We start from the raw sequence: 26,851 nt of genomic DNA on the forward strand, positions 1-26,851 counted from the left end.
ACATCAGGGGAAGAGGGAGCAGCGAGGAGCCGAGGCGTGGAGCCACCGCGGTGGGCACCGGCTCACTGCCATCCTGTGCCCAGGACAGGAGGCTCGGGGCCGGGCAGGACCCAGAGGGCCAGGCGAGGCCTTCAGCCGCCGTGTGTGCAGCGCCTCGGCCATGCACCCACCCCACCCCCTGTGTGTTACTCTCCTTAATCCTGCTGCTTCCCTGGGGCTTAGAACAGGTTCCAAAAGTGAGCAGAGGGCCTTCCCAGTTTGCTTTAGGAGGAAAACGGGGCAGGGGGGGTGACCCCAAAGCAGGGGTCAGGCCAAGGAGAGGGAGTTCTGTCTACTTGGCAGTGGCCCCTTCTCAGACACCCCTACGCGGATGGGATCACAGCCAAGTGGAGCTGCCTGCAGCCCACCTCCAGCCCCAGCCGATCCACACGTGGCACACAGAAGAGTCTGGGGAGTGTCTAGGAGTGTGGGCTGCCGGCTCCCACTCCGGGCAGGGTGTGGGCACTGGCGTTTACAAAGCCCCCGTGTGCTGTGGATGCCCAGCCAGGTCTCAAAAGCATCCTCGGAGCAGCGTTTCCTCAACTCCGTTCCATTGTTCTGGGAGCTGCTGGGTCAAACACCTTCACCCACTGTCTTCATTACAGGACCCCTCTCTTCTCTTTATCCGCTAAGGGTCCCCACGTGGAGGTGGGGTGAGCATGGGAAGAAATCTAACGTAGTTCCTCAGTGTATTTGACTATAGACTGTTTCTCTCTCCTGTCCCTCTCCCTCTCTCTCTCTCTTTAGGTAGAGTGTTTCTTAAAACTGCGTTCCATGTAGCACATATTTTGAGGAAAGCCGCTCTAGGAGCTCAGGAGAATGGGGTGTGATGGTCAATTTTATGGATCACCTTGACTGCACCACATAGATATTGGTCAAACATTAGGCTGGGTGTTTCTCAGAAGGCGTTTCTGGATGTGGTTAACATCTGGGTCAGTAGCCCAGGAGAGTGGATTGGCTCCCTTGTTAACGTGGGTGGGCGCTAGCCCATCAGATGAAGGCCTGGATGGCTTCTCCTCCTCCAGGTAAGAGAAAGTTCTTCCCTGCCTGACAGCGTTCACATAGGGAAAGTAGCTTTTCCCCTGCCTTTTTTTTTTTATTATTACTCAAATGAATTTATCCCATCTGTAGTTGTATAATGATCATAACAATCTGATTTCACAGGATTTCCATCCCACAGCCCAGGCACATCCCCCACCCCCCAAACTGTCTCCTCCGGAGACCATAAGTTTTTCAATGTCTGTGAGTCAGCATCTGTTCTGCAAAGAAGTTCCGTCTGTCCTTTTTTCAGATTCCACATGTCAGTGAAAGCATTGGATGTTGGTGTCTCATTGTACGGCTGACTTCACTTAGCATGATAGTTTCTAGGTCCATCCATGTTGCTAAAAATGCCGGTATTTCGTTCTTTTTAATGGCTGAGTAATATTCCATTGTGTATATGTACCTTTTGACCTGAACAGAGACATCAGCTCCTCCTGGGTCTTGAGCCTTCGGACTGTAATTGCACCATCAGCTCTCCTGAGTCCTCAGACTGCTGACTCATCCTGCAGCTCGCAGGACTTGTCAGCCTCCATATCTCATATGAGTCAATTCCTTATCAATAAATTTCTTTCCATCTACCTATTGTAGGAAATCAGAGTAGCCCCACCCCCCCACCCCGCCCCTTGCCCACCAAGTATGCTCTTGGCATAGAGATTATTTTGAGCTGATTTTCTTGAGAAATAGCAGACGCAGGAGAAGCTGTAAAAACAGAGTAGACATTACTCTTCTGTAAGGGAACTATGCATTTATTTAAAAAAAAATCTCTATTTGTAAGGGTGTTTCTTTCTCTGAACATGAAAGAGAAGGGTGACTGATCATTAGAGACTTAGCAATGGAGACGGCTCTGGCTTAAATCTGTGTAATAAACTTCTCTTTCGTTTATCACGCTGTTCTTGGTCTCCCCCATAACTAGCCTCCCTACACCCCTCTTTCTTTGGTTTACCTGGAGATGGTATTTAAGCCTGAATTCTAAGATGATGCCTCTCTTGGAGACTCGGTCATTTTTTGCCTGGGTGTCTCCCATGTCTGTGGCAGCTACACATGCGCATAAACATCCGCTTGTCTCTTGTTAACCTGTTTGGTTTTAGAGACCTCAGCTGAGAATTTTAGAAGGGTAGGAGGAAAATAATTATTTTTCCTCTCCTACTCTATCTATCCATCCACCCATCCTCCTGGTTCTGGTTCTCTTGAGAACCCCGAATAATACCGGTGACCTCGGTCAACCTCTGTAGGAGTGGTGCCCAGGTGGGGCAGGCTGCCCCCCAGCAGGTGGCCAGAGATTGCCATGTAGCCAGGAGCCATCGTGGCAACAGGCCACAGCCTCGGTGCAGAACACCTGCCTGGTGGGCGCTTTCTTACAGAGCCAAGGCTTTCCTAGTGCCCACCCCACCCCAGGTGGTGGGGGGGGGGCAAGGGGGCATGTGTGACTACCCGCTCCCCCAGGACACTGCTTCCTACTGGGAGGGAGTTACAAGGCCTGGCTCTTACCCTGTGATGTGTGGGCTCCAACGTGAGGAATCAGATTCTTAATGGAGTTCTAGAATTGACCAAAGGACCCCTCTCCTCCCCAGTCCCTTCCTGCTTGCACATGTGCGCCAGAGGGACCAAAATGGCCCCAGGTGGCAGCCATAGGACACATCACAGGTGCACAGTGCTGTTGCTCTAAAGGCTCAGATAGATCAAAAAGGAGGCAAACTGGATCTGCCTCCCTCCCAGGAACCTCCCTGCTCTGGAGGACGACGCTTCTGACCCGGAAAGGTGGCAGCTAAAAGAGACCCTTGTGTCCTTATGGAGGAAATGTCATCTAACTCAGAAGTGACTGCAGGTCACACCATGAGGCTGCCAGTGACCACGGGCTAAACCCTGCCAGGACCCCTTTCCTGTGTGGCAGCCAGAGAGAGAGAGACAGACAGACCGAGACAGAGAGAGGGAGGGAGCAGGGCAGGTGCTCCAGCGATGCGCTGAGCTGGGAACTGGGTGAGGAGCAGATCTCTCACTGGGACAGCCTGCAAGCCAGCTGGGAGTGGGGCGCACCCAGCTTACTGCTGAAGCCAAGATGGGGGGGTTGAGCCTGGGAAAGTTAACTTCAGGAGAAGGAAGGAAAGAGTGTGGAAAGAATGAAAAGAGAAGAGGAAGACACCAAAGACTCTTTAAAAAATGTCCAGCCCTTGCTCTGGGCTGGGTGCCCACGCTTGCTTGCTAACCCTCACCACGGTGCCGCGGGGGGCGGTGGGGGGGGGGACGCTGCTATCACTCCCAGAACATGCAGGACAGAAATGGGGAGCAAAGTGGCGGCCCAGCCAGGATTCTAACTCCCACCTGCCTGCAGGGCCCAGCGCTGCGTGGGAAGGAAGAAGCCGAGCTGGAAGGGACAGAGGACAGATGCTGGGGGCGAGACACACAGAGAGCAGCTCCTGGGTGCCAGGCTCAGGGCACTTCCTGGGTCACAGGCCTGGAAACAAGAAACAAGAGGGTGGCATGTCAACTCCCCCAGGGTTAAAGAGGACACTTCTTTAGCATCCAGGGTGAGGGCTCCAGACAACCATTTCATGTTTTCTCTGGATTCTTCTCCCTGGAAACATGTGCCTTGTAAGCTGTTCTCTTTCTTGTTGGTGTCTGTCTTCTCTCTGTTTATTTACCTGTTCCCTTGGAGCCATGAAGAAGGGGCTGTGGCCTGTGGCCTCTTCTCCTCTGAGTGGGGCGAGGAGTCGGGAGCAATCGGGGCAGGAAGGGAGGGGCCCCGCAAGGCCTGCGGGTGGCCAGGAGCGGGCTCGGGGCCTCGTGGGAACCCGGCCCCCCGCGGCGCCCTTCTGTCGGTGGAGCTTCCCCCGTTCATGGCAGACCCAGGTCCCCTGCAATTTCCATGGGACCACATGCTCCTCCTGAGGCCTGTGCCTTTGCCAAAGTGGGCACAGCATCCTGTGGCCGGGAGGGTGGGAGACTCGTGGGCCGGGCAGATGTCCATTTCGGACAAGAGCAGCAGTTAGAAGAGCCTGGAGCAAAGTTCAGAGTCAGGCAGGGAGTCTTCTGTTCCCGGCCAGGACCCCGTGCTGGGTGTTGCTCAACAGCCCCGCCAGCCACGTGGAGCCCCGTCCCGAAACCACGTGGAAACAGAATCTCAGAAATCTCATCTTCCCTCATCTGCCTCCGGCCACCCGGCTGGGTCTGTCCCGCTTTCTTGGGGGCAGGGAGGCTGCGGTGGCGAGGCTGACCCGTCTCCCCATCTCCCCCGAGAGCTTAGCCTCTGGGTCTGGTCTTCCAGGGGCCAGCGCGGACTGGGGGGAAACAGCCTGGAGGGAAATCAGGTGGGCGAAAATGAAAATGAATCTCCTCGCCGTTCCTCTTGGGTTTCCGTTCACGGAATTACTGCAAGCAGGGCCGAGAGGTTGTCCAGTTCATAACCCTGGACCGAGCCGGGGCCGGCGGGGACTCCCTGGTGGCCGCAGTGGCGCTGAGTCACACCTTCCAACAGCAGGACAGCCTCCTGCCCTCTGTGGACGTGGGTCCCTCCCGGGGAAGAGTCCTTGTGAAATGCAGAGCGAGCTGAGAGCAAACCCCTGGACCTTTGGGTCTGTGTGTTTTACCAGCGTTACTGAGACACAATTCACCACCACATAATTCGCTCTGTAAGGTGTACGATGCAATGGCTTTTCATGTATTCATAGGGTTGTGCTCTCATCACCACTAATTCCAAACATTTTCATCAAATCCTGCCCCCCACAGCCATCACCCTCTCTGCTCTCTCCCTACCCCTAGACCTGGGCAACCACCGATCCGCTTTCTGTCTCTGCGGACCTGTTGATTCTCAACATTTCCTATAAATGGCATCATTTAATATGTGTCTTTTCTGGCTGGCTTCTTTCCCTTTGCATAATGGGTTCTAAGGTTCATCCATGTCGTAGCATGTGTCAGTATTTCACTTGTTTTCATGATGAAAAATACCTCGGATCCCACGTTGCTGTGGCTGTGGTGTACGCCAGCAGCTGTGGCTCCAATTCCATCCCTAGCCTGGGAACCTCCATATGCCTCGGGTGCAGCCCTAAAAAAAAAAAAAAAAGAAAAGAAAACTGTAGAAGAAAAGATGCCGTCATGGGGATGTAGTCCTTGATAAAGCCGTTCATCGTGGACGTTTGGGTTGTTTCCACCTTTGAGTTTTTCGAATAATCTGCTATGGACATTCATGCACAAGTTTTGTGTGGACATAGGTTTTCAGTTCTCGTGGGTATGCCCTTAGGAGTAGAATTGCTAGGTCTGGGGGTCATTCTGTTGCATCTTTGAGGACCTGCTAGACTGTTTTCCAATGCGCCATTGCAGTGAACCATTTTGCATCCTTTCCTGCAATTTATGAAGGTTTTCATTTCCTTACATCCTCAGCCACCACGGTTTATTGTCTTTTTGCTGATTATTGCCATTCTAATGGGTATGAAATGGAATCTCACTGTGGGTTTGATGGACCTTTCCTTGATGGCTTGTCCTTTGTTTTTGAGAGATTAAATCTGTTTGAAACTTTAAACCTTGCATTTTTCAACCCAGTCTCCTGCTCTTGGCTTGTTTTTGTCAGTCCCAGAGGAGTGGAAACTTTTCTCTGGGCCATGGCAGCATCAGCTCCCTGACCGTCCTGAAAAACTGGAGAGTCGTTCTGGCATTTTTTGAGATTCCTCACCACCGACCCCGTGTCATTGCTCTTCTTTGAATTTTCACATCCCTCTTTATAAAAGCTGGATTCTTCAACAAGTTAATAGCATGAAAAAAAAAAAGGGGGGGACATAATTCTAAATTTAAAAACACAGGAGACAGAAGAAACAAATGTAACATGGGCATTGTATTTGTATCTGGATTTAAATCCATTGACAGTAAAAAGACATCTGGGGGGCATTATGAGAAAATTGGGATGACAGCAAAGAATCGTTGCTAACTGTGAGGCATGACCATGGTACTGTGGGTAGATAAGAAAATGACCATATTTTTAGAGATATCTTACTAAAGTATGTAGCGATAAAATGACACAAGGTCTAAAATTTGCTTTAAAATACATCAGAAACTAGAACAAGAAATAGGTGAAGCATGGACAGCGAAATTTAGATGATGGGATATGGAAGTTCCTTTTCTTTTTATCTCTACTTTTATATATGCTTGAAATTTTTTTATAATAATAATAATAATAACAATGGAGACATCCTAAGATCTGGATGTAAATTGTAAAATTCCATCAAATATTTGGGTCCCAGAGTGAACACTGTTATCTACATTCAGTTGACATCTTATTAGGTTTGATACTTGAAAAGTAAGGGATTTGAATATATCTTACATAGTATATTTTCACTTAAAATCTACAAGATTAGCCAATGTTTTTATATTGGGCTAAGGCTGTTTTCCCCTTAAATATGGAGCCTTTTGATTGGCATTTGTATGGTTTATCTTATGCAGACTCCAGCCAAAGTGTCTCCTCTACAGTTTTTGCTTCTGGCTTCTTCAAAGTGGAACAAGGAGATACAGACACTACAGAGCAATCTGAATGCTGAATCTTTCTATATATTGATTTTTTCTTTTTTACCAACATCAGCATTTATTCCACAGCCCAGAATTGACTGCAAGTATCTCTGGGAATCTGGCTTTGTTTATGCCTCAGAAGCTAAATGTTTTGGCGTTTATGTAACCAACAGCTGTTTACTCTTGTATTTAATTGATTTGTGTAGTATTTAAGTAAATCGCCTCACTACAACCACAAGGACTGCTACTATAACCAGCCTGACAGACAAGCACAGCTGATTCTTGCAAGCCTGGAGCTCAGCTGGTGGGGGGGAGTGCATGGTCCAGCCTTGAGGGTGGGTCCCCAGCGTATTTTGCAGGAAGGTGGAAGGCGTGATCCGTATAGTGGGCTTGGAGGGGAGCTGTTAGAAAAGCGTCTTCTCTATTTGGAAAAATGTGAATGAACGGGCGGCATTTTCCATCTTACCTCAAATTCTTTGAGTGGTGGGTTCCTGGCCAACAAGTCTGGGAACAAGTGTGGGTGATGGTGCAAACCACTGTTCGTTCCGCACACAGGCACGTGGCCCGGATGGAGGCGGCCCCGTGGGGCAAGGGAGCCGAACCAGGAGGTGAGGAGCGTGGGCTTTTCCAGCAAGCAGAGTTGGCTGTTCCCCTTTTCTCTCCAGAGATGAAATTTGTTCAACTGGTTCCCACAACTTAGGCTGAGAACAGGGGCCAGTGACAAAATCCCAAGCCTGTGGACTCAGTCCAGCCTCCTCTGCAAAATTCAGCTCATCCCGGGTGAGGCTGAGGGTCTGTTTCTCACCGCCAGGTGGCTTGGCGGCCGTGTCCTTGTAGATGATGCTGGGCTCCTTTGGGAGCAAGAGAAAGAGAAGCTGAATCGCTCAGCATCGGAATTGGAAGGCGCTCGCTCCAGCCATCCCATTCTACAGATGAGCTTAACTTCTCCATGGAGGGCGCCACTTGTCACCAATGTCACCACTTACCGCGTGCTGACCATCTTCAGCTAATAGCGACAAGCTCAGTATACATTCAGAGGAGCTGGACTGCTGGGTGGGACTAGAGGGGCACAGGGGACCGCTCAGGTCCTCGGAGGCGACTGCAGCACAGGAGCCACTCATTGCTAAGTGAGAGAAGATCTCCAGGGACCAGGCAGCCCAAAGCCTTTACTTTGTAATCGGGGTACGACACCCAAGCCCTGAGCAGGTAGTGACAGGCTGAGCCGAAGAATGAACTCCGAGAAGCAAATACATTTTAAAATCCTGGAAATGCATCCATTGACGTCGGTATGACCTGGGCCTACGGAGAGCCCTGTGTTGCCTGGGTTAATTTTATCTCAGGCATCTCTCTCGCCAGGGTCTGGCACAGCACAGAGTAGGTTCTTGATAAATGTCCTTTCACTGAATTACGAAGCTTATCATTTAGCATAGCATAAGGTACAATATTTAGCCCCTACAAAGATCAAAATGTAGGCATGACCACAGATGGCTTAAGGGGTAAGAAATGCTTCTTAGAGGAGGAGGCATTGAGGTGGGCCTGGAAGAAAGGCAGAATTGTGAGGGCGGGGTGTCGGGGTGGGAAGTGGGAAAGGCATCTTCTCTGCAGAGGGAGAGCATGCCCAGGCCACACAGTGGGCAGAGCGCCTGGGGTTTGGGAAGCGTCCAGACATCCAGCTGGCTGTGCTGTGGCTCTGGAACAGGGGAGTCGGGCTGGTGGGCGCGCCACCAAGGGCCCAGAACTCATCACGAGGCTCTGGAGAGGCTTACGGTCTGGAGGGCAGGGAGGGACATACAGGATCCATCATTAGCAACGAGACCCTGCAAGAAGCTGACACTCAGTTCAGGACAGGAATTTGCCCGCTTCATCCAAAGGCTCTGGCTCTACGAAAAGGTCAGAAAAACACCAGTCGCTGTCTTCCTTACGAAATACTTTCAGACCACTCAAGCTGTCAAGGGAGAGATAAGCATCCTTGCGGTGGTTCTGGTGATCCAGGACCGTTCTGGCTCAGGAAGTACAAGGAGGCACAAAGATAAGCTACGCCGGAGGAAAATATTTGCTAAACATTCTCAGTTCTTCCGAAAAGTTCAGGATCAGTTCAAAATTGGGGCTGAGTTTGGAGCCAATGTTGATTTTTATCAGTACCTGAGACTTTAGAAAAAAGGTGGTTTGAATTAGTACTGAAATACCGATGGAAGAAGCACTTCGTGGCTCCTCTTAGGCACTTACATAGAGTTTCACTCTTCTTTCGGCCCTTTTGAAGGGGAGATGGCTTTAGAGGTGTATGGGACTATTGATTTTTGTCCTCCCAGCAAGCCTCTCCATCACGCTCCTATTGGCCACGTGATGGGGGGCTGGCCAATCCTAGTCATCCATCCTCTGGCCACAGCGATTGGACCAAGGAGTGGCATAGGACCCAGGCTGCACCCATCACAGACCTTTCCTGAAACTGATGTTGGGAGAGAGAAGCTGGGCGAAGCTGAGATGATGGTGCCCCCAGTGACGACGGCACTGCCCTCCGGCCTCTCTATCTCTGCTCAGTCCTGCTTCCTTTACTCTCTCAGGTGTGGGGCCTGAGCACACACCTCTAATACCGTCTCGCCTGTTAACCACTTTCTCCGAGCGTCTCCCAGGAAACAGACCAAAGGGGAGGAGGAGGAGGGTGAGGATAGTGGCGGGGTGGGGTGCGAATGTCTGACTTTACAGAGTTTTCCTTCGGTTGCATAATATGACGAAAAATAAAGACCCAAGCATTCACGAAGCCCTCAGAGTCCATCCCAAATCTTTATCCAGGGAAACCTTAAACCCATACCCTCTCCATCAGCTGCCAAGAGGGCCAGGGTAGTTTGGAGGTGGTTTGACCCCGATAGCCTCACAAGGATGCTACCAGCTTTGGGTGTCTGTCCTTATGTCATTATGTTTTACCCATCTCATAAGAGCTGTTTCGAATGGGCGCTTTCAGAGAAATTTGCACTTTGCATGGGTTGCGAGTCAGTGTCGTATTGGCTGAGTGGGCATGGATGGTGAGTGCCTCTGAACAAACGGGGCGATGCAGTCATCAGCCAGCCTATAAGCTTCAGCCACCCCACCACTCCTTCTCTGTCATGGTTGCTGCACTTGGTCTATGGTGGGCAAATCGGAAGCAGGCGTTCTAAGATCTAAGACACTAATAACCCTCCCCAGAGCAGGAAAGAGACCCTCTCAGCCAAGCTCTGTGGTCAGGGTCTGGGGCTGCCTCCCACACCACTCACTGAGGGGCCAAGAGGGGCCTGAAATGAGCCTGCACTGCTTGCTGAGCCACGTGCTCAGGAGACGCTGCCCTCCTGGGGGACAGGCTGCCTTTCTCCAGTCTTCACCTGCCTCCACACTCACCTGTTTCTCCTGCCAGGAACGCACCTGCCCGCCCTCTAATCATTTTGCCATGTGAATTCAAAAGGAGCCAGCGACCCCAGCCTGGACGATCGCCAGGGCCTGGGACACACCTGTACCAGGCAGGTTTGCTCACAGCCCACGAGGCATAAAGATTTAATTTGTTTTCACATTATATAAGCTGATTGGATATGACAATTAAATTTCTCATTCTTCTCTGGATGTCAGAAAGGATTTGGAGCACTAGAGACAGAACTTGCTTTCTGTTTTTTCACGCAGGAAGTTCACACAGTCAGACAAAAAGATAAGGGCTGGGCACAAAGTTTGTTGAAAAGCTTAGAGTGAGAAAAGCAAACATAGTTTTTCTTTGCTTTTTTTTTTTTTTAATGCTGATGCCAAAATATGCACATTAGTCAACATCTTGAAAACTTCTCTTGGAGGTAGGTCTTCCTGCCTGCACTGCACGTACCTGCAGGTAAAGGTGAGGTCCTGCAGAGGCACCCTGCAACCCAGGCCTCAAGGCTAGGACCTCTGCCCACTCTGAAGGGGCAGACAGACCCCGTGTAAGGGGCAGGACCAGCCACTTCCGGTAAGTTACATTAAATGTGCATAAACAAATACGTCAAACTAACGTCACAAATGAACAAACCTGCATGATTGATGGGTCCCGGGAGGCATCACTTGCTTGGTGCAATTTGAGCAAGCCTGCCTTTGGGTTTAACATTGCTTTTACAGAGAAACGTCTTTCTAGTGGGAAAGGAAAGTAGTAAGTCACTAATACTTTAGCAAGAGTGAGTTTGGCATCTGGAACCAAGGGAACAAGGAGAGAGACCTAGGAGTTGAATGAGTGATGATGGGGAAGAGGAGGTGAAGGCAGATGGGTAAGTGTGTCCCCTCCCGCAAGCTCACCGTTCCAAGAGCTTGTTCTGAGTTAAAAGGGCAGGCGATGTCCAGTCTTAGCCTCTGTTTTGCTGCAGTGGGTTGGGAGATGTGGATTTCCTCATTTCCGCACAACAGGGGTGCCTCAAGCTGCTAGACATAAACAACAAATCCCACAGCCTGAGTCAGGTTTGGGCCACAGGACCCCACCAGGATCAGGGAACAGACAGACTTATAAGAAACCGAGCTTCCCTGAACAAATCTGTTTTGAATTCCAAAGTTATCAGGAAGCATCTAAGAAAATAAATGCAGCACAAATAACTATTAGCAGAGGACAGCGGCTCTGTTTGTTCAGTGGGATTAGATTGCTACAGAAAACCCTCCTCTTGCAAACAGAACAGCAGACAGCAAGATTCAGAGAAAAGAGGCAGCAAAACAGCCAGAGTGTATAGCTCTGGGTTAGGGAGGTTCCTTGTGTTCCAAAATATTCTGCAAGAAAGATGCTAAATCCCATGGCAGTCCACCCATCATCCATCCATCTATGTACCCATCATCCACCCACCTATCTACCCCTCATCCACCCATCGTGCGCTTGCCCACCTGTTATCCATCCATCCACCCACCCACCTGCCCATCCAACCATCCACTCATCCATCCACTCATCCATCCATCCATCCATCCATCCATCCATTCATCTATCCTTCATCCACCCATCATGCACTTACCCACTCATCTGTTATCCACCTATCCACCTGCCTGCCCCTCCGACCATCCACCCACCCATCCATCCACCTATCTACCCATCATCCACCCACCTATCTACCCATCATCCACCCACCTATCTACCCATCATCCACCCATCGTGCGCTTGCCCACCCATCTGTTATCCATTCATTCACCTGTGTGCCCATCCTATCATCCAACCATCCATCCATCCAACATGACTTGCTACCCATTACACGTGTCAGACTAAGGACAGTCAGCTACATATACACATCTACTCACTGGGTGGCCAGGAAGTAGGTGATTCTTCCTTTGGTAAAGGAAATAGGTGGCAGACATCCTATGGTGCGGAAAGATGCAGTAGAGCATAGCCACAAAGAGCACAAGCTGTGGCATTAGCTCTGTTTTAATCATGATTCTGCCCCTTTCTAGTCATGTAGGAAAGTTGCCTAACCTCTCACTCAGTGCCTGTTTCCACCTCTGTGAAGTGGGGGAATAACGGCTGTTCCTACCCTACAGGACTGCTGTAAGAATTAGATGAGACCGTGCATGGGATGTGCTTCACCCAGAGCCTCATACATTTAATGTGCCCAATGCAGAGTAGCTAGTGATATTCAGAGTAGGAATCTGAGTGCAACCACAGTGAATTCTGCAGAGTCTAAAGAGGTAGTGAGAAAGGGGAGTTCCCCAGAAGGGGTGAAAGTGTGTCAGAGGCCAAGACCAGACTCTGGGGACACTTGACAAATGCCCCAGCCACTGGGCATGGAGAGAATACGTCCGTGGTGGGGGGTGGGGCATTGAAACCTAGGGTTTTCTCACCGTGTTTGTCTTCACGTTCCCAGAGCCCCAGCACCAGCTCAGGTCACTAGTTCTCGGGGCATGAGGAATGTCCCCAGAGGAATAGAGGGGGTAGATCAGATGACCCAGGTGGCAGAAATCTTGTAGGATCCCAAAAAGGGCAAACTGAGAGCCAGAGAGCCTGCAGAGGCTTCGGGAGATGAGGCCCATCTGAGGGGCCCAAGTGGTCCTGGCTCCTCTCTGGCAGCTTCCCCAAGGAAGCAGGGAGAAGGGGAAGACGTTGCAGGAGGGACAGAGGCCATGCCTAAGGCCAAAGGGTCCTCTGGCCATGATTGTGGTGACTTCTGTAATCCCACCTGAACGTCTGAAGGCAGCACAGATGCTGGTTGAGAATCACATATCTGGGTGACACTGAGAAGCTGATGCTGTCTCGGGGGGAGGAGAGACGTGAACACCCTAAAGAAGCCCCACAGGCTTCTTTGGACCAGCTGGTCCCTGGAAAGTGGGAGTCAGGACTGGGTTGGGGGAGGATGCTGAGTTTGGGAGGAAAAGGCTCCCTCTGATCCTGGGACCTGCACTTCACCTTCTCTGGGACTCTTTCTGTGTATCTTGAAGGTTGAGGGTAGGCATCTGGACACCCCCTGCAGAGGGCAGTGAGGCCCACCTCTGGCTGCCTTCACTCAGAGGGACAGGATACGTGTGAAGCCTGACAAAGACCGGAGACCCCCGGCAAAGGAGAGGGAGGTCACTGAAGAATTGCACCTGCTGCTCTGGGAGGGCCCGGTTCACGGGGAAGGTGACCTTATCTCCAGACTTATAGGGTACAAGGGGCAGGCACCACTGAGATTCCAGCCAGGTGGCCTCGAAGATGCTGGATAAAACTGATTGAGTTCTTCCAGGTTTGTGCAATGAGCAGGACACCCCAAGAATCCCCCTGTATCCTGTAAGACGCCTCAAGCTTGGCTCAAATACCCATTTGAGAGCTGTGGAAAGTATACATCACCCCTGAAGATACCTGCACACTCTCAGGAGGCTTGTTCATGGTCAGCCTTGGCTCAGAGTTCCGGCTTCCCCTGAATTAGTTATTTCTGACTCCGCTCCCTGCTCTGCAGCTGCTGTCCTGATTTCACACCCCGGCGCCCCTTGTGAAATGCAGCCCCTCCCCTTGGTTCCCACTAAAAACGCTGCTCCCATCAACCTGTGTGAATGCCCGTGAAACAGCCTCTTCTGAAGGCAGGAGGAGGTGGCGGGGGTTGGGGAGGGGGGACTCCCGAGCAGAGAGGTCTTTTCTGGATTCCAAGTAGACTTCCCTGTTCAGAGGGTTTGTGGGCCTCTCAGGATTGTGGCTCCTGTGTCCCTTCTCTCTCTACCCCGCTCTGAGATGAGTGAAGACCAAAACACAGATGTCAGCAGTGTGTTGGAAGGCTTTGATGACAGGTACTGCATTGTGGGTCAGTAAAAGCAATGTTTTGTTTTTTTAATATATGATTTCAACTATTAACCTCAATCACTATTTACAAATTATCCATATCATATGTGTTCTTTTTTTTTTGAGATTGTTGTTGCTGTTAACTTTTATAGCCACAACTTCGGCATATGGAAGTTTCCGGGCTCGGAGGTGAATTGGAGCTGCAGCTGCCGGCCTGCACCACAGCCACAACAGCCAGATATGAGCCACATCTGTGACCTACATCCCAGTTTGCAGCAATGCTGGATCCTTAACCCACAGGGCGAGGCCAGGCATGGAACCCGCATCTTCACGAACACTGTGTTGGGTTCTTAACCCACTGAGCCACGATGGGAACACCCATATGCGTTTTTACATATGTGTGTGTAATTAAAACCACACATTACCTATTATACACAGAGGTATCTATTTCATTTATATCCTGACACTTTTTTTTTTTTTTTTATTCACGGCGACAAAATCTTTTCTTCCGTGCTCCGGGGGGAAACGGTGATGCTCTCGGACCTGGAGTTATCTCACCCTTCGGTCCTTCGTGTTGTGTGTCCACTGCTTTGCGCTCACTGGCGTAATAACTACATCCTAACACATACCGTCCAGCCCAGCATACAGCCTGTCCTCAGTCAAAGGTTGTTGAGTTGTTGCTGTCATTTTAGAGATAAGATATAGCGGTTCCAGAGGGGTAGGAGACTTCGCCAAAGCACACAGCTATTAAGGAGCAGAGCTGTCTGGTTCTAGAACAATTTCTTAATGTCCCAGCCAGGGCGCCAGTCACTCTCCCAAGCTCAAGAGCAAGGAATTGTTGCCTCCGACTCCTCTGGGAACAGGGCCTCCTCATGAGGCAGAGGTTCTATGCAGCTTTGGGTTGTTAAGCCGCAGAGCCGCAGATGTCTGGGGCTGGGTTTTTCTTGGATGTGGCCACTGCCCAGAGCAATACCACACAAGTACACTCGGCCTTTGGATAATAAGTTATCAGTCAGGAGGGCTGGGAACAGAATTGGCAACTTTCGATTATTTGGTTTAGAAATTCCTACTTTCTTTTCATGTCAGACCTTATCTCTTGGAGTCTCACATTCTTTTCAACGCGTGATAGCAGCGCTACCACGGGGCCAACAAGGCACTTGTGCAAAGAGCCCCTCCGGGAAGTCACCCCTCCTCGGAGGGGAAGAGCTGGGTGGGAAGTCTGCGGGCAGGTGGCCGTGTACGCGATGCTGGGAAGAGGGCTTTGCCACAACAGGCAGCACAGCTGGGTCGCTAACAGCTGGGTGTGTTTTGATCACTGACAGTACCTTTAGTTACGGTAAGAGGAATTTTTTTTTTAAATCACCTTTTCTTAAGATGTTGGAGATATAGTCTCCCTTACTGAAATAAATTATATTCCGAACATAATTTTAAGAACACTTAACTTTCCCTAACTAGGGAGTGTGGGACATACAGGCGTGCTCAGCGCGTGTGTCGAAATTGTCCTCCCTTCGGGACACGCTGGCAGAGGCAGAACTGTCTCCGGGTGGAGTCAGGCTGTGGCCACGGGCTGCTTCCTGTCTTGCCTTCCCATCCGTCCCTGACCCCAAAGTCCTGGTTGTCATCCCACCTCGCGCCCCCTCTCCTCTCCGGCCCCAGCTAGCTCTCAGCGTTGTCCCCCCGTGAAACACTGTCCTGGGGAGGCAGCTGGAGGTGGCATGTATCATATCTTCCAAGGATCAGGTCCCAGACTGTCAGGGTGAGACGAGACCTCCGGGAATCCTCTGGGACACGGCCTGATGGTGCACATGGAGAAAGGCTCGAGGGCCCAAAGCCTCCATCTCCGGTGGGGACAGCAGGGTGGACGCTGACAATGCTGTTCAGGGGTCCGTCAGTCTTCCCCAGAACCCAGAGACACTCTCGCCATCAGGGTCTCCTTGAGATTCAGGCACCACTTGTCTGGCCCCCACTCCTGCCCCCACACCCACCTCTCGGGTGGGCAGTAAAGGGCCCACCTCCACGTCCGGCCCTGCGGGAAGACCTTCGGGACCCAGACTGCTGGGGGGAGGTGGGGGGACACTTCCTCTCGAGAGGATTGCCCGGCTTAGGGCATCACGGTCAAGGACATTTGCCACAAGCACTTTAAGGGACAGCCTTTAAGTTGGGACAAGTTACCGCTTTAGAGGGACCGAGACCCCAATTCCACGTGATTCATGGAATTTGGTGGCATCTATGTCATCGCTTCTCCCCTGACTTACACTCACCAGTAATTCACCGCCTCACCCTACAAAGGGGTCTCATTGTGCCAAAGATAGTCCTGATCTGTGACGGGCCCTCGGGATGGGACCTCGCTTGCCGCCCGGCCCTTTCTGTGCTCCAGCCATCCTGTCTTCTTCCTGGGGGAGGCTTTTTCTCATCCCTCCTTTTCAGTCAGGACCCCATCCCAGGACAGTTGCACTGTCTTAGCAACTCTGCAATGTGCCGAATGTATACGACTGTAGTTAAGCGATTCATTGGTTAACTAGCTGGTTATTTACTGCGCATTCCTGCCCGCCAGCTCCCAGAGGGCAGGGTCGTCTCTGTTTTAGCCCCCAAGACCCTAGGACTGTGCTTGTTTATATAATGGCTCTAAAAGATCTTTTTGAATGAATGATGCGTCAGAATGTCTGGGCTGCACATGGAGGTGGGTTTGGCCGAGCCGATTAGCTCTGGGAGCCAGAGGGACGCGGTCTGGGTGGGTGGGGAGGGCAGCCAGAGGCTTGGGGGAGGGAGGCCCAGCCTTGGAGCATCTGGCAGAAAGGCCTGCCCTGCCCTGCTGGCCTGGCCGCTCCAGTGTGGAGCAGACAGACAGCGCCTAGGGGTGGGCTTCCGGTTCCTTGTTTTCCCAGGCAAGACGGGATTGGAAGGAAAAACAACGTTCCTGAATTACTTGAAGTTCCGGGAAATCCTCAGGACAAGCTGGAGTGACCGAACTCCTTGGCACTGCCAAACCCAGAGGGCCCAGGTCTTCCGTGGGCACCGGGTGTTTGTGGTTCCCCTTGAAATCTGTGGGCTCCGGCGTTAGAAAGACTCGGTTCAAATCTCCACGTTTCTACCTGCTCGCGGTGTGAACTCAGACAAGTGACTTAACCTCTCCTCCAGCGTCGGCATCCTTCTTCTGGCAGAGCGAGCCTGATTCCCGGTTCCTGTAGGAACTAACGTCATAATGACAGAGGAGACACTATAAGCAAAGAATAGCTACCATTCTGGGGGTTCAATCACTGTCAGCCCCCGGAGGGATGTGGGCTTTGATCCCTGCGGATTTTGACCCTTCTTTTCCTAGGGGTTAAATAGTAACCCATAGTGAGGCAGGTGTTTATAGAGCCGTTGGGAAGTTTGTTTCTCAAATAGTGAAACAAATCGTTTTTCTTTTAACAGCTCATTGGCCCCATGAAGTCGGGGGCGCTGATTGAGAAGCGTTATGGTGAGGTCACTGCCAGCTGTGAATGCGCTCTCTGCTTGCCAGGAACGACCGCATCCTGTTCCACGTCCTGGAACTGCTGGGCTCAGGTGTGCAGCCCCGTGTCCAGGTAATCTGAGCAAGAATACACAGCGAGGCCCACATTCCTGAGCCATGAGCTGGGCTTTTTGTTTGTTCGCTCCTTATAAGGAGCGGGCTCCCATCATCAAGCAGAAAGGTCACTGGCATTTCTTTCTTCCTCTTCAAGTGGCTGGAAAATCAGCTTCTATCCTCGGAGGGGTGGGGTGGTGATTAAACAGGGTAACTATGACAGCCTCGGAATATGTAAGCGTGGCCTGGCAACAGACCCCTGGACCCTTTTCTCTCCCCCCGCAGTGGCATGAGATTTTGGCCTGATCCTAGGGACTCAAGAAGCCAGCCTTTCCTTCCCCTAAAGGCAAGTCAGCCTAAAGAGCCTATTGGGGGTGGGGGGGCGTTCCCACCATGGCTCAGCAGTAATGAACCCGACAAGTATCCATGAGGACATGGGTTCGATCCCTGGCCTTGCTCAGTGGGTTAAGGATCTCATGTTGCTGTGGCTGTGGTGTAGGCAGGCAGCTGCAGCTCAGATTCATCCCCTAGCCTGGGAACCTCCATAGGCCACAGGAACAGCTCTAAAAGACAAAAACAAAAAAACAAACTTGTTTTGCAGCCGGGGACCCAGGCACAACAGTTGGCCTGCAGAAGGAGCTGGAACGTGCTGTTACCCTCCCACAGTCACTGGTCCCTCCTCCCTCTCCCTCACAGCAGCCCTGGAGCATTGGTGCAGGAGCAGGTGGCTGCTGGCAGGAGCAGGGGACCCAGAAGCTGCTAAGTGAGGCTCTCCTCCTCTCAGGAGGATCAGCTCTTCACACGTCACAGCAGCAGGGACGTGAGGCGGCCACCCTGGGATCAAAGCCCACCTCCCCTGTCCTGGGGACCCCTCCCTGTCCTGGGGACTCCCACCGCACCCCCTCGAACGCCAGTGGCCAGCCCGACACTCGGTCCCCTCGGTCTTTTATGTGGACTGTGGTGCTTTGCTGGTCACGCTGGTCTCACCTCCCTGCCAAGACCGCAAGTTCCTCAGAGGCAGGGGGGTGGCTTGCAGTTGTCTGAGGCCCTACACTAGTGCTGGGGGTTAAACAGGTGCTCGCTGAGAGCCGGGCACTGGCTCAGTGCAAAGCACATTCGGCTCCGTGCTCCATAAAGCCTGCTCCCCTCTCCAGGCTGTGCTGAGAATGAGCCTTGGGTTCAGAGTTGGTCACCTGAAGGCACCCGGGCCTCCGCCACCTGACGCATCTCCTGGCTGTCCCTGCCAGCTGACCAGGCCCCGCACAGCCCCCTCCCTTCCTCTTGCAGGTGTCCATCGTTAAAATCCACTTTCCAGAGGCGCTCCCATCCTGTGCGCGTGAGCCCCACTGCGTGCCCAGACCTGTGCTGGGACATCAGTGCAAAGGAAGCAGAACTGCCGCCTGCCCGAGAGCCTTCTGTGTAGCTCGGGGGTGACAGCACCCTGGCCGGTACCTCCGTGCCCCCCACCACAGCCCTCCTCCCGCCCCTCGGCTTTTCCCATCTATTCCATTTCCTTCCCACAGCCGGGAGCACGGACAACTTGTTAATGTCCTCTCTGCGCTTCCCGACATCCTTCACGGACCTCCTGGTCTCTCTTTGAAAAGTTTCACTGTTAGTCATCACAGAAGCAAATAAGAATACCAGGCATGGGGCAGTTACAAAGGCCCCCAAATCTTTACCTTTTTTTTTCTCTCTCTCTCTCTCTTTTTTAGGGCTGCACTTGCAGCATATGGAAGTTTCCAGGCGAGGAGTTGAATCAGAGCTACAGCTGCTGGCCTACGCCACAGCCACAGCAACAACAGATCCGAGCTGTCTGCGACCTACATCGCAGCTCACGGCAACCCTGGATCCTTAACCCACGGAGCAGGACCAGGGATTGAACCTACGTCCTCTTGGATACTAGTCAGGTTCATTACTGCTGAGCCACAAGGGGAACTCCCCAAATCTTTCACTTGAGCCACTGCTTATGGAAAGTAAATTTGGTGCAATTTTCCTGGGCACTGTTGCCTTTAAAAGTTTGTGTACCACCATATGTAAAAATAACTCAAAATAGATTAAAGACTTAAATGCAAGACCCAAAACCATAAAACGCCTAGAAGAGAACATAGGCAGTAAGCTCTTTGACGTCAGTCTCAGCAATATTTTTTTGGATATCTCTCCCCAGACAAGGGAAATAAAAAGCAAATATGAACAAACGGGACTGCATCAAACTCACAAACGTTTGCACAGTGAAGGAAACTATTAACAAAACAAAAAGGCAGCCCACTGAATGGGAGAAGATATTTGCAAATGACACATCTGAAACGGGGTTGATATTCTAAATATACAAAGAACTCAAGCAGCTCAAAATCAAAAAACTAAGCAACCCGATTTTAAAAATGGGCAGTGGACCTGAATAGACATTTTTCCAAAGAAGACTACAGACGGCCAGCAGACACAGGAAAGATGCTCAATATCACTAATCATCAGGGAAATCCAAACTCTAATCAAATATCCCCTCACACCTGTCGAATGGCCATCACCAAAAAAACAAGTGGTAGGAGTTCCTGTCGTGGCGCAGAGGAAACGAATCCGACTAGGAACCATGAAGTTGCGGGTTCGATCCCTGGCCTCACTCAGTGGGTCAAGGATCCGATGTTGCCGTGAGCTGTGGTGTAGGTCGCAGACGCAGCTTGGATCTGGCGTGGCTGTGGCTGTGGCTGTGGCTGTGGCTATGGCGTAGGCTGGCGGCTGCAGCTCCGATTAGACCCCTAGCCTGGGAACCTCCATGTGCAGCGGGTGCGGCCCTAAAAAGACAAAAGACAAACAAACAAACAAAAAAGCAAGCCATAAAAAGCTGTTGGAAAGGATGCTGAAGAAAGGGAACTCATATGCACTTTTAGTGGGATGTAAGTTGGTGCAGTCCGATGGAAATATTATAGAGCCTCCTCAAAAAAAAGCGTGGCACTCCCCACTTCCTTCCTCCTTCAGGCTGAGCCACCTGGTCCAGAGGGTCCCCTCCTCCCTGAAAGCCCCCCACTAACAGGAGGCCCGGTGCTGCTCTTAGGGCAAATGATATGCATTGTGGACGTGCCACGCCCCTCGCGATAGGGCCAAGCCCCCCCCCCCCCCCCCGCATCACCATCTCCTGTCCCCCCGCATCCCGGTCCATCCTCCCTGGTCCTTCCCCACATCCCGTCACGGCAGGTGCCTTGGCCTTGCAAGCTGTGAACTGACGAACTGCTGGGAGCAGGGGAGGGGGCGGGGCAGCTCCGAGGGCCCCCAGTGCCCCATCCTGCAGCTGGGACTCTTGGTTGTTTAAGAAGAAAGTGCAAATGAGCCTCAGGGGCGCTGCTAGTACTGCCACCAGAGGAGCTGGACTGGGGGGTGGGGGGTGGGGGGTCCCACTCTGCTGTGCTTGCAGGCAGCACACCTGGCCTGTCCGAGGCCGCTGGGAGGTCCCTCAGAGCCAGGGTACAGGAAGGAGCTCTGTCACCTGTTAGGCACTAAGTAAGTGCCAGGCGTTAGAGCCCAGAAAGGAGCAGGGGCCAAGGAGCACATCTAGACGTCTAGACGTTCTGAGCCGTGAGTTCTTGTTGGCTCTCCTTGCTGCTGAATCCCCAGCACCGGGAGCACAGCTGGCTGGACACACAGCCGGCCCTCCGTAAACATTTTTTAATGAAAGAACAAATGAATATGCACTGTCGGCAGGTCTTTGGCAGTTTCTCCGTGCTCTCTTTTCATCCATAGCATTTCAGACTCATCTCCCAAGACAGCTGTGTGACGGGGAAGAGGCAATGGCTTGTTTCTTCCTGTGTGAATTTGGGCCCGTTCTTCATCACTCTGGGCCTCAGTTTCCACATCCAGCAAGTGGGAATAATAGTGTGACCCAGAGTTCCCATTGTGGCTCAGCGGACACAAAACCGACTAGTATCCCTGACCTCGCACAGTGGGTTAAGGATCCAGCATTGCCGTGAGCTGTGGTGTAGGTCACAGATGTGGCTCGGATCCGGAGTGGCTGTGGCTGTGGTGTAAGCCAGTGGCTACAGCTCTGATTCAGCCCCTAGCCTTGGGACCTCCCTGTGCTGCAGGTGCAGCCCTAAAAAGCAAAAATGATAATAATAATGTGATCTAGAATCTTCATCTCAGGAATAGTGTGAACGGCAAATGCGAATTACCTATGTTTTACAGCTCTCTGTGTATGTGGTGCTTTTTAACTGGACCGTGTTGGACTACAGCCACCCGACGGTGACCCTTAAAGGACCCCGCAGACCCTCATCTGCGTTCCAATGGCAAGTCAGTCTTCAAGATGAAAAACATCTTTTATTTATCAGTCGATTGTGTGGGTGGAAATTTGGTTAGAAATTGAATTCCTGAACTGCGTCCAGTCTTTCCTAATGATCCATATAAGGAAAGGGAAGTACTCCCACACAGGATCAGTTTACAAATCTTAAGAAACCAATAATAACTCCATGGTTTATCTAACAAACAAGCCTGTTCCTGACTCAGCCTGCTCAGGTCAGCCTGCTCTTTGGGACTGCAGGGAGCTCCCTAAACAGATACAAGAATTCTGATTTCATCACCAAAATGTCTTTTCTGAAAGGCAGTGCTGAGCCCCAACACGCAGGCTGGCTTGGACACAATCCTTAGGGTTCAAGGCTGCTTGCAGAGATTGCCTCCCTAGAATGCATATGAGATTTTCCCAATGACCCCCCCACCTCCTCTCACCAGCCCCCACCCCTGCTTGCTGGCCAGGCCTGATGTTTCTTTGACGAACACAAGGTTTTTCACTGATGGATGGAGAGACAGCCTAGATGAGTACACGTACCTCAAGACACAGTTTACACTCCTCCCAGGCTGTCCGCTATCAGCATCTGGAGGAGAGCAGAGGACCCAGAAAGGGAAACTCGGGGACAAGGACAAGGCTGACCTTCTTTAGAACTTGGTCAAGCATCAGTGCCGAACCCCAGGAACCGAAGCACATTTTGGCTGCATCCTCCCCTCCACACAGAGCGCCTTCTGTCATCATCTGCTTCTGTGCCTTCCGTCATGAGCCCAAAGAGACTCAAAGAACATCTGCAAGGAAATACATGCCCTGATTTTCCCTTTGCCATGAAGCCGTGGACACCAGGTTCTCAGCATGCTGGGCTGGGTGGAGCCACCAACTATGTAGGCACATTGAACTTTGAGCCAACCCCCTGTCCTCTCCTGGCCTCAGGTTCCTCATTGGTAAAATGAGGACGTTTCTGAGTTCTTTTCTAGTTCTTTTTTTTTGGCAATCATTCAGTGGAGGCAAGACTATACAATGGAGAAAAGACAGCCTGTTCAATAAGTGGTGCTGGGAAAACTGGACAGTCACATGTAAAAGAATGAAATTAGAACACTCCCTAACACCATCCACAAAAGTAAACTCAAAATGGATTAAAGACCTAGATATAAGACCAGACACTATAAAACTCTTAGAGGAAAACAGGCCGAACACTCTCCGACATAAATGGCAGCAACATCTGCTCGGATCCACCTCTTAGAGTAATGACAGTAAAACAAAAATCAACAAATCGGACTTAATTAAACTTAAAAGTTTCTGCACAGCAAAGGAAACCCTAAACAAAACAAAAAGACAACCCACAGAATGGGAGAGAATCTTTGCAAATGAATCGACTGACAAGGGATTAATCTCTAAAATTTATAAACACCTCCTACCGCTTAATACCAAAAAAACAAACAACCCATCAAAAAATGGGCAGAAGATCTAAACAGACAATTCTCCAAAGAAGACATACGGATGGCCAAAAAACACATGAAAAGATAGTCAACATCACTCATTATTAGAGAAATGCAAATCAAAACCACTATGAGGTACCATCTTATACCAGCCAGAATGGCCATCATCAAAAAGTCAACAAACAATAAGTGCTGGAGAGGGTGTGGAGAAAAAGGAACCCTATTATGCTGTTGGCAGGAATGTAAATTGGTGCAACCACTGTGGAAAACAGTATGGAGATTCCTCAGAAAACTAAAAGTAGAATTACCATTTGATCCAGCAATCCCACTCCTGGGCATCTATCCAGAGGAAATCATGACTCGAAAAGACACATGTACTCTGATGTTCATTGCAGCACTATTTGCAATAGCCAAGACATGGAAACAACCTAAATGTCCGTTGACAGAGGCGTGGATCAAGAAGAAGTAGTATGTATACACAATGGAACATTACTCAGCCATTAAAAGGAATGAAATAATGGCATTTTTAGCAACGTGGATGGACATAGAATTTATCATGCTAATGAAGTCAGACAGTGAGGCACCAACATCAAATGCTATCACTCCCATGTGGAATCTAAAAGAAGGACAGAATGAACTTCTTTGCAGAAGAGATACTGACTCACAGACTTTGCAAAACTTATGGTTTCCAAATAAGACAGGTTGAGGGGTGGGGGGATGCACTGAGGGCTTGGGATGGAAATGCTGTAAAATTGGGTTGCGATGGTTGTAGTCCAGATATAAATGTAATAAAATCCATTAAGTAATAAAAAAAAATCACTCAGTGAATTTTATTACATTTATGGTTGTACAACGATCATCGCAACCCAATTTTATAGCATTTCCATCCCAACGCCCCCCCCCAGCCTATCCCCCCTTCCCCCAACCTGTCTCATTCGGAAAGTTTTTCAGTCTGTGAGTCAGTATCTGTTCTGCAAAGCATTGTGTCCTTCTTTTAGATTCCGCATGTAAGTGAGAGCACACGATGTTGGTGTCTCACTGACTGAATTCTCTTAGCATGACAACTTCTGGGTCTATCCACGTTGCTGCGAATGCCGTTGTTTCTAAAAGACTGCTAAACTCCCCATGTCACCTGGCCCTGTTCAGATTCACCAGAACATCGGGGAGTCCCTATCCTCTGTCTCCAGGGAAGAGTCTGGGCACACCTGAGACGGTCCTCTGAGGCTCTTCCTGCCTACACCTGATCACTCCTGAGTCCTAGAAAGCGTCAGAGCTGAGTTCTCAGGCTTTGCTGCTTCCTGGCTGTGGGTGACCTTAGAAAACCTTTGCACTGCTGCTGCTTTATGGCTAAAAGAAAGTGAAAGCTCCCGCCTGGCCAAGGCAGAGGGAGGTTAGAGTCGATGTATTTCTCTTTTTCAGAATAATGCCTGCCCCATCACAAGAGAGTTGGCTCCCATCCTTCCTCTTGCTGACGGAGTCGTTTGGGGCTGGATGTGCTCGGAGGAGGTAAGCTCACGAACTGCTCCACAAATGTATCGGCTAGACTGTGGGCTAAGCTGCTGTAACAAAGAGACCCCAAAACACCGTGGCCCAAATGTGTAAAACTTAATTCCTCTCTCATTAACAGAGGTCATAAGGTAAAGATAGGAGGTGGGCGAGCAGCCCTGCTGTATGAAACCTCAACTTTCCACATCCTGCTCGTCTTCAAGGCCAGCTCTGGGCCCAGCACCCTCGGGGACCCTGGGCCCCTCTGGTCCACAGGGTGAGCTCCCTTCAGAGGACACAGCACACACGGCCATGCAGGGCTGGGTGACCTGGCAGGTGAGAAAGCTCTGCCTCCTCCACCCGAGTGGGGGCTCCTGGAGGTTAAGGGTCATGTCTTCTTGGCTTTTATCCCCATGATGTCAGCACAGGGGAGGCTCCCCGGGAGAGTTTTTCCCCCAGCATGCCTGGGAACTGCCGTCAGCCACCATCATGAAAGCTGAGGTGTTTGCTTGTCATCACTTACATATTTTCAGCTTAAATATCATACAGTTTCTTCGTATCTTCCAATGAATGAAAGGAAAAAAATGTATATGGGGGGGGGGTGAAAATTAACTCATAAAAATCCTTGACTTACCAAAAAAATTCAAGAAATGTGTTTCATACACACAGATGTGGCAATTGGGATTCTCCTTTCATGTGCAGGAGCCCCAGGATGGAAGGACTGCCAGGCGTACCGAGGGAAGTATTTCTCATCTCTGTAAAGTTGATAGAATCTAATTTCTTAGTGAAGAAACTTGCTGCGGTTGTTAGTTTGTGGTAACTGCCCCTGTTTAACTGGTTTATGGCTAATCCCAATCCCAAAGAATAGTATAATTCAGTTATCTACGATGGTGTGGAAGGCACAATTTGTGCATTAAAGGGCAAAAGCACACTGTTCAGGTGGGCTGGCCCTTGGGAGCCCTCCTGAGATATTTCACAGCGGGTATGAGTAGGTGGGGGAGGACATATTTTGTTTCACCTGCTTAAAATGTTTTCAGACCAATAACCTTGTGGCCATTCTCTATGTTAGATCCAATTTCAGGCTCTTTCTTCTGGAGCATCTTGGTCCTGTCCACTGCTGCTCCTTTAGTCTACTTCTGCAGTGAGTGGGGTATTGTGTGTCCTTTCCTGGCACTGGAACATTTATAAATGTAGCAAGCCTTCCTCTGCTTTGGCTGCTGGCTAAATCCTATGACTCTACACCTAACCAACCTCATAAATAGGGAGGCCTCGTACCGTTGTGCAGGTTGCACACTGTACAACTCCAAGGAGTGCCATTTACATGGACCACAATGGAACCTCCAGAGCTGTATTAGGACGACCTGCACAATACTCCAGTAAAGCCCCATCTCATAAATTTCTCTATATGCCAAGGGCTCTCTTCTAAATACCACCCTGACAAAACAGACAAAATTCCTACCCCCAGGAAGCTTACACTCTAGTGGGGGGAAATACATAATAAACAAATTACAGATGCCTATGTGTAATATTATGTCACACATATAATATTACATATGTACATACAGCACTACATACGTGCATATGTAATATTACATGTATATGTAATTATGTCTAATATATTAGTGGTGATAAAGAAGTAGAAAATAAATCAGGGAAGGGGAAGAGAGTGGCGGAGGTGAATTTTAGAGAGCAGAGATCTGGGAAGGACTTTCTGAGAAGATGCCATTTGTGCGAAGCCTGAAGAGTGAGGAATGTGCTGTGTTCCCTGGGGAAAGGACACTCCACACAGAAGGAACAGCAAGTGCAAAGGCCCTGAGGCAGGAGTGTGACCAGTGCTGAAGAAGTGGCAGGGAGGCTGGTGTGGCTACAATGGGGTCAGAGGGATAGTGACGTGGTCAGATGGATCCCAAAGCAGGGCCACTTCAGGCTTTGGAGGCTGTGATGTACTTGGAACTTACTCTGCATCAGATGAGAAGCCATCCAAGGGTTTTGAGTAGAGGAGTGGCAAAATTTCAAAAAAATCACCCTGACCAACAACTTGAGATCAGACAAAGGATACAGAGGAGGAAGCAGGAGACCAATTAGGAGCAATTGGGGGGATTCTGAGGTGACGGTGCCCTGAGCCAGCTTGGTGGTGGGAGCAGGTGAGAAAGGCTTTTTTTTTTTAGACTGGTTGGTGAGGCTGGAGGGAGGGGACCCGTGTCGGGGTCAAGGTTAGGGAGGTGGGCAGGGGTAGGGCAGTCCAGGTTGAGTCTTGCCCCCACGTTGTAGGAACATTGGGTTTGATTTCCCAGCAGGGTGCTGAGATTTATCCTGACTGCCGAGTGCAGCAGGGCTACTGGCATGAGGGG

The 26,851-nt window shown here is 50.6% G+C and overlaps 1 long non-coding RNA gene across 2 annotated transcripts in view; it reads left to right on the top strand.

Annotated features, from left to right (window-relative positions):
* The window catches only part of LOC125129958 (uncharacterized), a 102,156-nt gene extending 75,507 nt beyond the window's left edge, over window positions 1-26,649 (top strand). The window contains exons 2-5 of one of the 2 annotated variants that reach the window (XR_007135612.1): window positions 17,180-17,331; window positions 24,435-24,521; window positions 24,643-24,836; window positions 25,203-26,649. This is a non-coding gene — a long non-coding RNA (uncharacterized LOC125129958). Of the gene's footprint in view, window positions 1-17,179; window positions 17,332-24,434; window positions 24,522-24,642 lie in introns of both variants that reach the window. The other variant, XR_007135611.1, reaches the window with a different exon arrangement.
* The last annotated feature ends 202 nt before the right edge of the window (window positions 26,650-26,851 follow it).

The sequence above is a fragment of the Phacochoerus africanus genome, chromosome 6, assembly GCF_016906955.1.
Source record: "Phacochoerus africanus isolate WHEZ1 chromosome 6, ROS_Pafr_v1, whole genome shotgun sequence".
Lineage (NCBI taxonomy): Eukaryota > Metazoa > Chordata > Mammalia > Artiodactyla > Suidae > Phacochoerus > Phacochoerus africanus.